Source organism: Ipomoea triloba, chromosome 10 (genome assembly GCF_003576645.1).
Source record: "Ipomoea triloba cultivar NCNSP0323 chromosome 10, ASM357664v1".
Taxonomy (NCBI): domain Eukaryota; kingdom Viridiplantae; phylum Streptophyta; class Magnoliopsida; order Solanales; family Convolvulaceae; genus Ipomoea; species Ipomoea triloba.
In genome coordinates this window covers 16,283,714-16,294,143 of record NC_044925.1, presented here as the reverse complement: position 1 = coordinate 16,294,143, position 10,430 = coordinate 16,283,714, and positions in this window count along the sequence as shown.

The following is a 10,430-nucleotide window of genomic DNA, read 5'->3' as shown; positions in this document are numbered from 1 at the left end:
GTTAGAAAAATGGAGAGAAAAAGCTTTCAAGTAGCTTTTCTCCCACATTGGTTTGGGAAGTGGGTTTGCACACCTATTTATACAAGAGTCTTTCTAAGGCTTACTGAATTATATAGCATAGAGACTCTCTCTCGCGCGAGGGGGGGAGGGGGGCAAACCAAATCCCAAAATTAACTTGAAAAGGCTTGACTCCTGTGCGCCGACACCTGCAAGCACGAATGTCGTTCAGAAAATTGGCTTTTCGTAACATCAACCATTGGGCATGTTTTTTTTTTATTACCATATTTTTCAATATTACGCAAATCTTAATAGTATAGGAGTGTTTTGGTCGGGAGTTAAAGTTGGAGGATATTGTTTTTATTAATAGTATAGATTGCATTGCAGGGAAATATATCTACTGTATTATTATGATTAGTAATTTTAATCTATAATTGTATTATGAATAGGAACGTAGGTAACAAAATATATTTTATTAGGAATTGTATTAGAATATTTTAATTTACAATTGTATTATGAATAGGAATTGTATTACCATATTTTTCAATATTACGCAAACCTTAATAATATAGGAGTGTTTTGGGCAGGAAGTTAAAGTTGAGGATATTGTTTTTATTAATAGAATAGATTGCATTGCAGAGAAATATATCTACTGTATTATTACGATTAGTAATTTTAATCTAGACTTGTATTACAAATAGGAACGTAGTCAATTGCTTGATTATGAGTTTGGTTGTGTGAGTGGTGATCCACTTTGACTCTTGTGTAGGGGTGATCAACCTATATGAGAGGTGTTTGGAGAAGGAGTCTCATCTACGAGAGTAGAGTTACTCTTTAGCCTAGCCTAGCACATTTCCCTCTCACCTTTGAGAAAAGGGAGAAGTGGAAGATAAGAGGCACATAACGTGTTTGACAAAATGCCTCTCCTAGCCTAGTGATCACAAGGATAACATTACGGTCTAAGGAGTGAGTCCATTGACCACGAGAGTGGCGGTGGTGTCGGTGACCTTGTCTCATCTTCATTATCTAAGTGTTGTTAGCCTAATACCTTAGGAAATCAAAGACACATATATGAGTTGCAAGATCCAAATCCTCCTTTCCCCATTGATTGTTTCCAACGTTTTGTTCCTTATTTTCATTATGTTTCATGCACCTTTCTTACTATGTTTGGGTTAGCTTTCAAACACTAAACACTCTTGTGCTTAATCCCCTTACCGCTTGAATTCCCTCCTTGCCGTCCTTTGAGAACGATACTCGGAAATCTTTCCGTTTTAACACCTATTTCTTTCCATCCACCGCGAAAAGTACACTCATCATAGGGCCGTGGTATGGTTACCCGATCCTAAACGAAAAGCTCAGGGAGAAAAAGGCATTTATTCTATTTTTATAGGATATGCAGTACACAGTAAAGCATACCGGTTCTATGTTATAGAATCAAATGACTTTGTTTCGGTTCATACCGTAATAGAGTCCCGGGATGCTATTTTTGATGAAAATAGATTCTCATCAATAAATAGAACTAAGGATTTAATTCCTAGTTCTAGTGGGTTCAAAGTTGATGATCAAATTCGTGATCATGCAGTGTCAAAGGAACCTGAACTTAAAATAAGTAAAAGAGCACGAATGGTAAAATCATTTGGTCCAGATTTCCAAATGTATTTAATTGAAGGATCAAGGGAGTCTACAGAGACTAAAAATCTATATTTTAATATAGAAGATGATCCTAAGACTTTTGAGGAAGCTGTAACTTCTCATGATGTTGCTTTCTGGAAAGTAGCAATTAATGATGAGATGGATTCCATAATGGGAAATAATACATGGATTTTAACTGATCCACCAAATGGTTGTAAACCCATATGGTGCTAGTGGATTTTCAAAAATAAAATGAAAGTTGATGGTTCAATCGACAAATTTAAGGCCAGGCTTGTCGCACAAGGCTTTAAACAAAAATAAGGAGTTGACTTCTTTGACACTTATGCACCAGTAGCAAGAATTGCTACTATTAGATTGTTAATTGCCATTTCGGCTATACACAATCTAGTAATTCGTCAAATGGATGTGAAGACTGCATTCTTAAATGGTGAATTACAGGAGGAGGTTTACATGAAGCAACCAGAAGGTTTTGTGGTTGCAGGACAAGAGCATAAAGTTTGCAAATTAATTAAGTCACTTTATGGCTTAAAACAAGCCCCTAAGCAATGGCATGATCGGTTTGATCAAGTGGTGCTAGCTAATGGGTACAGAATAAAGCAATATGGTAAATGCATCTACAGTAAATTTAATAACCAAAGACAAGGGGTTATTATTTTCTTGTATGTAGATGACATGTTGATTTTTGGAACTAGTTTGGAAAAAGTTAAGGAAACTAAAGAGTTTCTTAGTTCCAGTTTCTCCATGAAAGATTTAGGAGAAGCAGAAGTTATTCTTGGAATAAGAATAACTAAAGTATAGGATGGTGTTAGATTAACACAATCTCATTATATTGAGAAAGTGTTAAAAAGATTTAATCACTTGACTGGTTCTCCAGTTTCTACTCCTATGGATCCTTCATTGAAATTAATTCCAAATGAAGGTGATCCGGTTTCTCAGTTGGAGTATTCTAAAGTGATAAGATGCTTAATGTATGCAATGACAAGTACTCGTCCCGATATTGCATTTACAGTACGAAAGATGAGTAGATACACTAGCAATCCTAGTGCAATGCATTGGATGGCATTAAAAAGAATATTGAAATATCTTAATAAAACCATTAATTATGGTTTGGTATATTCAAAAGATATTTCCATGCTGGAAGGATATTCTGATGCTAGTTGGATATCAAATCAGGAAGATTATTCCTCAACTAGTGGATGAGTTTTTCTGCTTTGAGGAGGTGCAATTTCCTGGGCATCCAAAAAGCAAAGTTGCATTTCAGATTCAACTATGGCATCTGAATTTATTGCATTAGTTTCTGCATGCAAAGAAGCTGAGTGGCTAAGGATTTTAATTATGGAAATTCCAGTTTGGCCTAAACCGATGTCACTAATTTTAGTACATTGTGACAGCGCTACTACACTGGCCAAAGCATATAACAATGTTTATAATGGCAAGTCAAGGCACATAGGCATGCGACATTGCTATGTGCGGGAGCTCCTAATTAATGGTGTTGTATCACTTGACTTTGTACGGTCCCAGTTCAATTTAGCAGATCCGTTTACTAAAGCCTTGGCAAGGGACATGGTGTTAAAAACATTGGAAGGGATAGGTTTAAAACCCGCGTCTAGTCGCGAGGTGAAGGAAAGCACAACTCACGCCTAAGTTAGAACGTTAGGTCTTGAGTTCAATGTTGATGAGTACTTCATTAAATGGTTGCAAGTACTATATAAAAGGTATCCCTAAAGTCAGTACTTGGTCTGCATTGTTGTAGGGATGAGTCTTACTCTTAACTAATCTTTTGAGAAAATGCTTGGTGCAGTCCATGAATTAAAAGATTAGCCTATGTGAACGTGAGGTGTGGCCGCTTCAAAGAGCTTTGGGTTTGGCTTGGATATGTTCATGAAAGGATACGGACACATGGCTTTTAATAGTGTCAAGTTTATATGAGTTATTGTGACTGTAAAAATTGTGTGTATTTTACCTACATTTTTTCAAAGTGACTGCGTGATTCAAGGTTCGTCCATCACTGCAATCCGAATTAATGTATCGCGTATTATACTAAGTGAAAGTTCAATCTTTAAGACACTTTCATTTATGCATGAGTTTTGAATTTATCTTGGTACAATATTAATTGTTACTATATAAATAGAGGAGGATTGTTGGATATTTATATAGTAATGGAGGTTAATATTTTAGATGTCAACCATGTTAACTTAAATAATATTTGGAGTTGTGGAGTAGTAAATATTATTTAGTTTGGTGGAGAGGATTTTGGGATGTTCGAGATGTCCTTCGAGAGGTCTCGAGAGATGCGCGAGAGACTGTGCGAGAGGTGCGAGAGTTAGGTCCGTGGAAGTTCAAAGAGCTTTGCGAGTTATGTCTCGCGGGAGCTCTTGGTGTTCAGACACGGCATGGATTTTCGATGATGTGCATAGCAGCAATGTCTCACACACATATATGGGTCTGTTGCTTTACGTCTTGCACGTCTCGATCTTGGATATATAGTGGTTTACCTCTCGTGAAGGCATTGGTCTTTCCTTTTGTCTTATGTCTCGCATGTTCAGTACATGCATGTGATTACATATTTTCAATATCTTTAATTTGTCTTTGCATGTTCTTAATGCAAGTTGAAGATACTAAAATATGTGTGTAAATAGTTATACTATTTTACATGCATGGTTGTAGAATCTACGTATTAAAAACTTTACCTCTCGAATGAGGCAGTTCTGTCCAGTTATTATGCATGTGGCAATGGACTTATTATTTCTTAATTACATGTACACATGTATTTGAAATATTTAAGTTGTGGATATAATTGTTTGAATTATATCCCATGCATAAGTTTTAGAATGCTACGTACATAAATCCCAAGTCCGTTATATTGATGTATATCTTTGAAAGTCAGTTTTAAAACTGGTATAAACTTCCAGTAACTGCTCATAACAGTTAGAATTTATCACTATATATAAATTCTAGGAGTGTCATCTGATCAAATACGCAATTTTATTTTGCATGATATCTTGATATATCACAGCACAATAACTCTCTAGTAAGTTCTTATCAAAGCAACCTAATAACTTTGTTTTCATCTTCTTGTATCCCATAAGATTTAATCTTAATACCTCGTTGCTTTGTAGAGGAAAGATTAAAAGCTTATAGGAAAGTGATATCACGCCTGAAGATCTCATTTCCTCTCCTAATTTCTCGTCTTGTCCGAAACTTTTCCAACATCTATTTCATGGAGTTTAGTTGTTGGAATCATATTAGACAATCACAAATCTCTAGGGAGTGCTCAAACTTCATGTCTCGTATTTTAGTACTGAATTCAAAGTTTAACACTTTAAAATAATCTTGAAGCTTAGATTTCCAATATGTGTGTGTGTGTGTGTTTGATGCATATATATGCAGAAATATTGTTGGAGTTGATGATGATGATGAGTGTTAACAATTCAAGCTAATTAAGAAGATTGCCGCACTTTTAGCCAAAGCTCAGAATGGTAGGTTTTCAAGATTACAGATTTATGATTGCAGCATTCTGGTTACTTGCAATTTGATTCATACATTTCAGGAGACAATTAACATTATTCTACAAGAAGAACTGAACATGTTTTACATAAATTAGAAAGTTCCGTGCTTTTGATTTCTTTAGGTGGTGCCCTATTGTTTTGCAGAAGTTATGTTAAACATTTTTGTTGGAAGTCACCATTATTAACCATAATCCATAATTATCAATTACTTATAGACTAATCAAAGCCATTACATTTACAAGCCAATATTGATCCATTCTAACATACTCTCACCATCATTATCTTAACCCATCAATATTGTAATCCTTACTTATTTATGATGCACCTTAACTCATATTTAGTCCACAATTTCCCACCTTCAACCACTTACCCATCTATACTTAACATAAATCTTTAGTCCTTAGTCCAACATTATCCTCATCACTAGGCTTCAACGTGAACCAAATCACCAATCTATATCATAATCTCAGCATCCTCTCATTACTCAATAATCACCATAATTAATCATTAAGTACTCTTAATCATCACCTTAATCCACCATCATTAATTAACAAAATTCATTATTGCCCATAAATCACCATTAAACTTTAAGTACCCCTTAAATGCATCGTTAATATACTCATAAGCTATTAATCATCCAAGAACCACCATCTCATAATCTATTTGCCAACATCCATATTCATAACAACTTTAACAACACCATTAATGAGAACTCACCAACACAACATTTTGTACATATATATTATGTAAAATACAATTACATATATATTAAACATACCACATGTACATAACAATTTTACTTAGATCTCATCATATTTCAACCAAACAATCAATTATCCAATTTCAAGTGACTAAACCGACTTAAGGGATTCCTTACCTTCCGGGAGTGTACTAATACCGTAGGATGAATCTTGAGTCTTTTCCCCAAATTTCACCTTAAAACCCTAAGATTCCACCAACAACATAACACAATATTTAAGAAATCTTAACTTAGATTCATGTTCTAGGAGGAAAAATAAAGCTATTTACCGAATATAATTGAAGTTTTACCGAATAGTTTGAGAGATCTATGAAGAACTTGGCTATGGAAGCTACCTTTAATGGAGGAAAAATGGTGAAGATCACTCTCTCTCTCTCTCTCTCTTTCTCTCTTTCTCTCTCTCTTTCTCACGAAATTGAAATGGGAATGAAGAAATGAAATTTCCTTCATATATCTTATCCCATATATATATACATACGTAATATGATATATATATATAATAATAATAATAATAATAATAATAAAATATGGGATGCTTATCCAAACTCATCTCTTAAAATTAATATTTTAATTACATGGTAAAAATTGTGACACTTGTCACAACCTTGTGGTTCCAAAAATAAAAATCTTCCAACTTATCAGTTGTGGTCCAAACAGATAAAGTTTCGGTGGAAAATAATTTAAATAGGAAGAATTTTGAAACCAAAAATTTATCCCAGACTAAACCTCAAAATTGGGCTAGGTTCGGTACACCGCGAAATATAGCGATGCTACGATCACAATAAATTTCCACTGCTACGGGCTAATTTAATTGAATAGGAAATTCAAGCTTAACAGTATGGTGCCTAATAATCCATTTCTTAGGAAATCCGAGCTGAAAATTCGTCCTTAAAAATTTTACGGTTCGTGACCGGTACGTAGGTTCGCAGCTTAATAACAACTATACTCACCTATAAAAATCCTTTTGAAGTATCGGGAGATCATAACTCATGTATGTCAATACCTTATGATAAAATAATAATGTTAATAAAATACGGGGTATTACAACCTATTCCTTTGAAACACCACCCTCTTTCCCAAATTTTACCTATACCAATCCTTGTGATTATACCCCACCGGCCAAGGACAAAATTGAAATTCTAAAAGCAAAAATAGAAGCATTCACGAGGATGGCCAAGGAGGATACGGCTAAACTAAAAGCCGAAATCAAGAGCGAATTAAAAGACTATCTCGCTACCCTCCAGGAGGAAGGACTTCCACTAGAAGAGGTTGAAACGAAGATGTTGTCTATGATGGAGGAGCTTATGAAAATGAATGAGCCCCGAGCCAACTCCGCCATCATAGATGACATCCCCACTTTGGAAGCCCATCCAAGGATTGTACAAGGGGTTGATAAAGAGCAAGATGCTAGCAAAGAGGTGGATGTTGAAGAGAACGTAGATTGTTATGCCCCGGTGCTTGAAGAAGTTCCAATCTTCGAATTGGAAAATCAAAAGGAGGTAGAGATGGAGAGTGAGGATGAGGACATAGAAGTAGTGTGGGAAGATGAAGAGCCAACATGTGGTAAAATTCCTAATCCTTCTTGCGCTAATATTCTTGAAAATCATTGTGCTCTTTTAGAAAACACCCTTGACACTTGTGTGGATGACTCCCTTTGCATTAATATTTCCATTACATGTGATTATGATTGCTTTAAATTTCGGGAGGATGATTCCACATGTGATTATGATTGCTTTAAATTTCGGGAGGATGATTCCATGTGTGATTATGATTGCTTTAAATTTCGGGAGGATGATTCCATGGAAAGTTTTGATATATTGAAATTTCGGGAGGATGATTCCATGGAAAGTTTTGATATATTGGTTGATAATTGTAAGGATTCTATCTTGTTTGCTAATGATTATGATTGCTTTAACTTTTCAGAAGATGAATCCTTTGTCTTGGGTAAGAGTGAGTTGATTAGTGAGGGGGATGATGCTTCATTTTAATCATGTGAGAGTGAGAGTAATTTTTGGGAAGATGAGAGAAGGGAAGGTGAGGAAGGGATGATAGAAAATGATAGGATTTTAACGCTTGATCTTATAGAGAAAGTTGAGTGGAGAGACTTGACCACATTAGAAAATGAAAATGGGAGTGAGGAGATATGGTATGAAGAGAGCGCTAAAAATGAAAAGATCTTTAGGGGAAGAGAGGATGAGGAAAAGGAAGTGAACACCATCCTAGAAGAGTTAAGGAGGGTGTTTGAGGCTAAAATTTCTCCAATCTTGCATGCTGTTCTTCCTTTATTTTTGTGGGAGTTCAAGGATATTTCCCATCTTGGGACATTCCTTGAAGCAAAAGTTCACGGGACGCTTGGTAAGGTCCCAAAATCTGTGTGTTTCGAAGGATAGAGCACACAACGTCTGGCCAGGAGACGTTAAACCATGGCGCACTTGGGAGGCAATCCCAACGTTATCCTTAGATTAGAACTTTATTTCTTGTTTACTTTTCCTTTTTCTTCTTTATTAGCAATTTTCTTTTTAGAATAGCCTTGCTTGAGCTAACATTGCAGGTGATTTTGGTGCTAAGCCGTGACAAATGAGCTAAACCGGATCAAACATGGAAGGCGAAAGCCGGGAGACGAAGAAGGTGATCAGCATTACTGACCACGCATGCTCACACGCGTGGTGACAGGCGTGGAATCTTTCCAGAGCCTCTCCACGAGGACCACCACGCGTGTGAGCCGCGTGGACAGGTCCTAGACAGATTTTCGTGCATTATTTTCTTTTCATCCAATTTTTATAGTTTCCAAGGTCTGGCCGTGCAAAAATCATCTCCTATCTTGATTTATATATCTTTCTTATTGCTTTTGTTTTAGTTACTTACCTTGTTTTAGGATTTATGTTTTCATTATGAATAAAAGAACTTCCGCTAAGCCATTGCACGTCAATTGGTTGTCTTCTTGTGCTAACATTGTTTCATGTAGCTTGGAGAACGAAGGCAAAAGAGATGTTAGAAGCTTAAAGTGTGGAAATGAAGGGATGCTTACTTGGTTGTAAACCTCTTATCCCTTTTACCTTTTCATGCCTCGTTTTTCAATTCTAAAGTGTGGAAATTTAATTGTTATACGTGTTCCTTGCACACTTGATAAACACATGCTATTTTGCACACACATAATGTTATATTGTTGATACCCCACACCCTCGGAAACACTTCTAAAGTGTGGAAAGGGTTTGATTGATTTTGAATAGCTGTGCTCCTTTGTTCCACTTGATCCTCAAGGAAACATCGAGGACGATGTTTGTTTTAAAGTGTGGAAAGGATGCACCTTGTGCTTATAATGTCTTGTTTGCTTGATTGATTTATTGGTCTTGTCTCATGGGTGTGTTTTATCTTTGGAGAGTGTGTCATTGTTCACATTATCTATGGAGAATGTTAATCATATGCCAAAAATAAAATTTTTTTTTCTCTTTGAATATCCATGGGAAGTACCCCTTCTTTGACCAAATGAGCTTTAAATTCTTGAATGCTTGCATGATATTCACCTCTTATTTTTCTTAGACCTTAGTCAATGATCTCTCGAAGTGGGAGTGTGCACCCCTTAATTTTAGAAAGATAAGTGAAAGCGAAGCCCGGAATTGAACTAATTTTGGAAGGGCATGGGGCAAAAGGGTGAGCCTAATAGTGAGCTCAGAGTGAAAAATCCCTAATCCCAAGAAAAAGGCATGAGGGGTTGTATGGAGAAACAGTAGAAAAGGCAAAAGGCCAATCCTAGAGATAAAAATTGAGGAAAGCCATCTCGCTAGGTTGTGTTCAACCATAGTCTTCATAAAAAGCAAAAGCTATACCTGGAGTCGGTTGTCCACATAAAATGCTCCTAGGAGATGAGAAAATAGAGCGGAGGTGAGCCGCTTCGCTAGGATTCGGGCACCCATTGCACTGTCTTCGAAAAAACATGGATCTCTATGTGAAGTCGGGTCGCTCGATGACGTTATCCTATGAAGTGAGAAAATAGAGTGATCGCCCAAGCCATGGCGATGAGCGGTCCATGCCCCTACCCTCACTTATTTTACGCGTTGGGCTTTGGCGTTTAGTCGAAAAGTGGTTGGTTGAGGTGTGCACATCGTTCCCACTAGGGGGCTCGGCTTGAAGGCCTTTGTAAAATTTGAGGTGAATCTAATTTGGATTGCATGCTTGGTTGAATGAAGGGTGTGTGCGTTGCATTTTCCAAATGAGACCATAGGGGTTTTGCTTCGTTTGTATATTCTTAGAGTGTATGGCATGTGGTTACAATTCTGTGTAGATAATGTGCGGAATTTCACCCACTCCGTTGTTACACCCTAGAGTTGATAGACCGATTAATTGATTGAGTAACATAGTTACCTTTGGCACTTAAATGATTAGCGTTTAATTGTGAATTGCTTGAGGACAAGCAAAGTTAAAGTGTGGAAAATTTGAAAAGTGCCAAAAGTAGCCATATTTTAGGGGTCATTTAGGTGTAAAATATGCTATAATAGATGTCCATTAAGCCT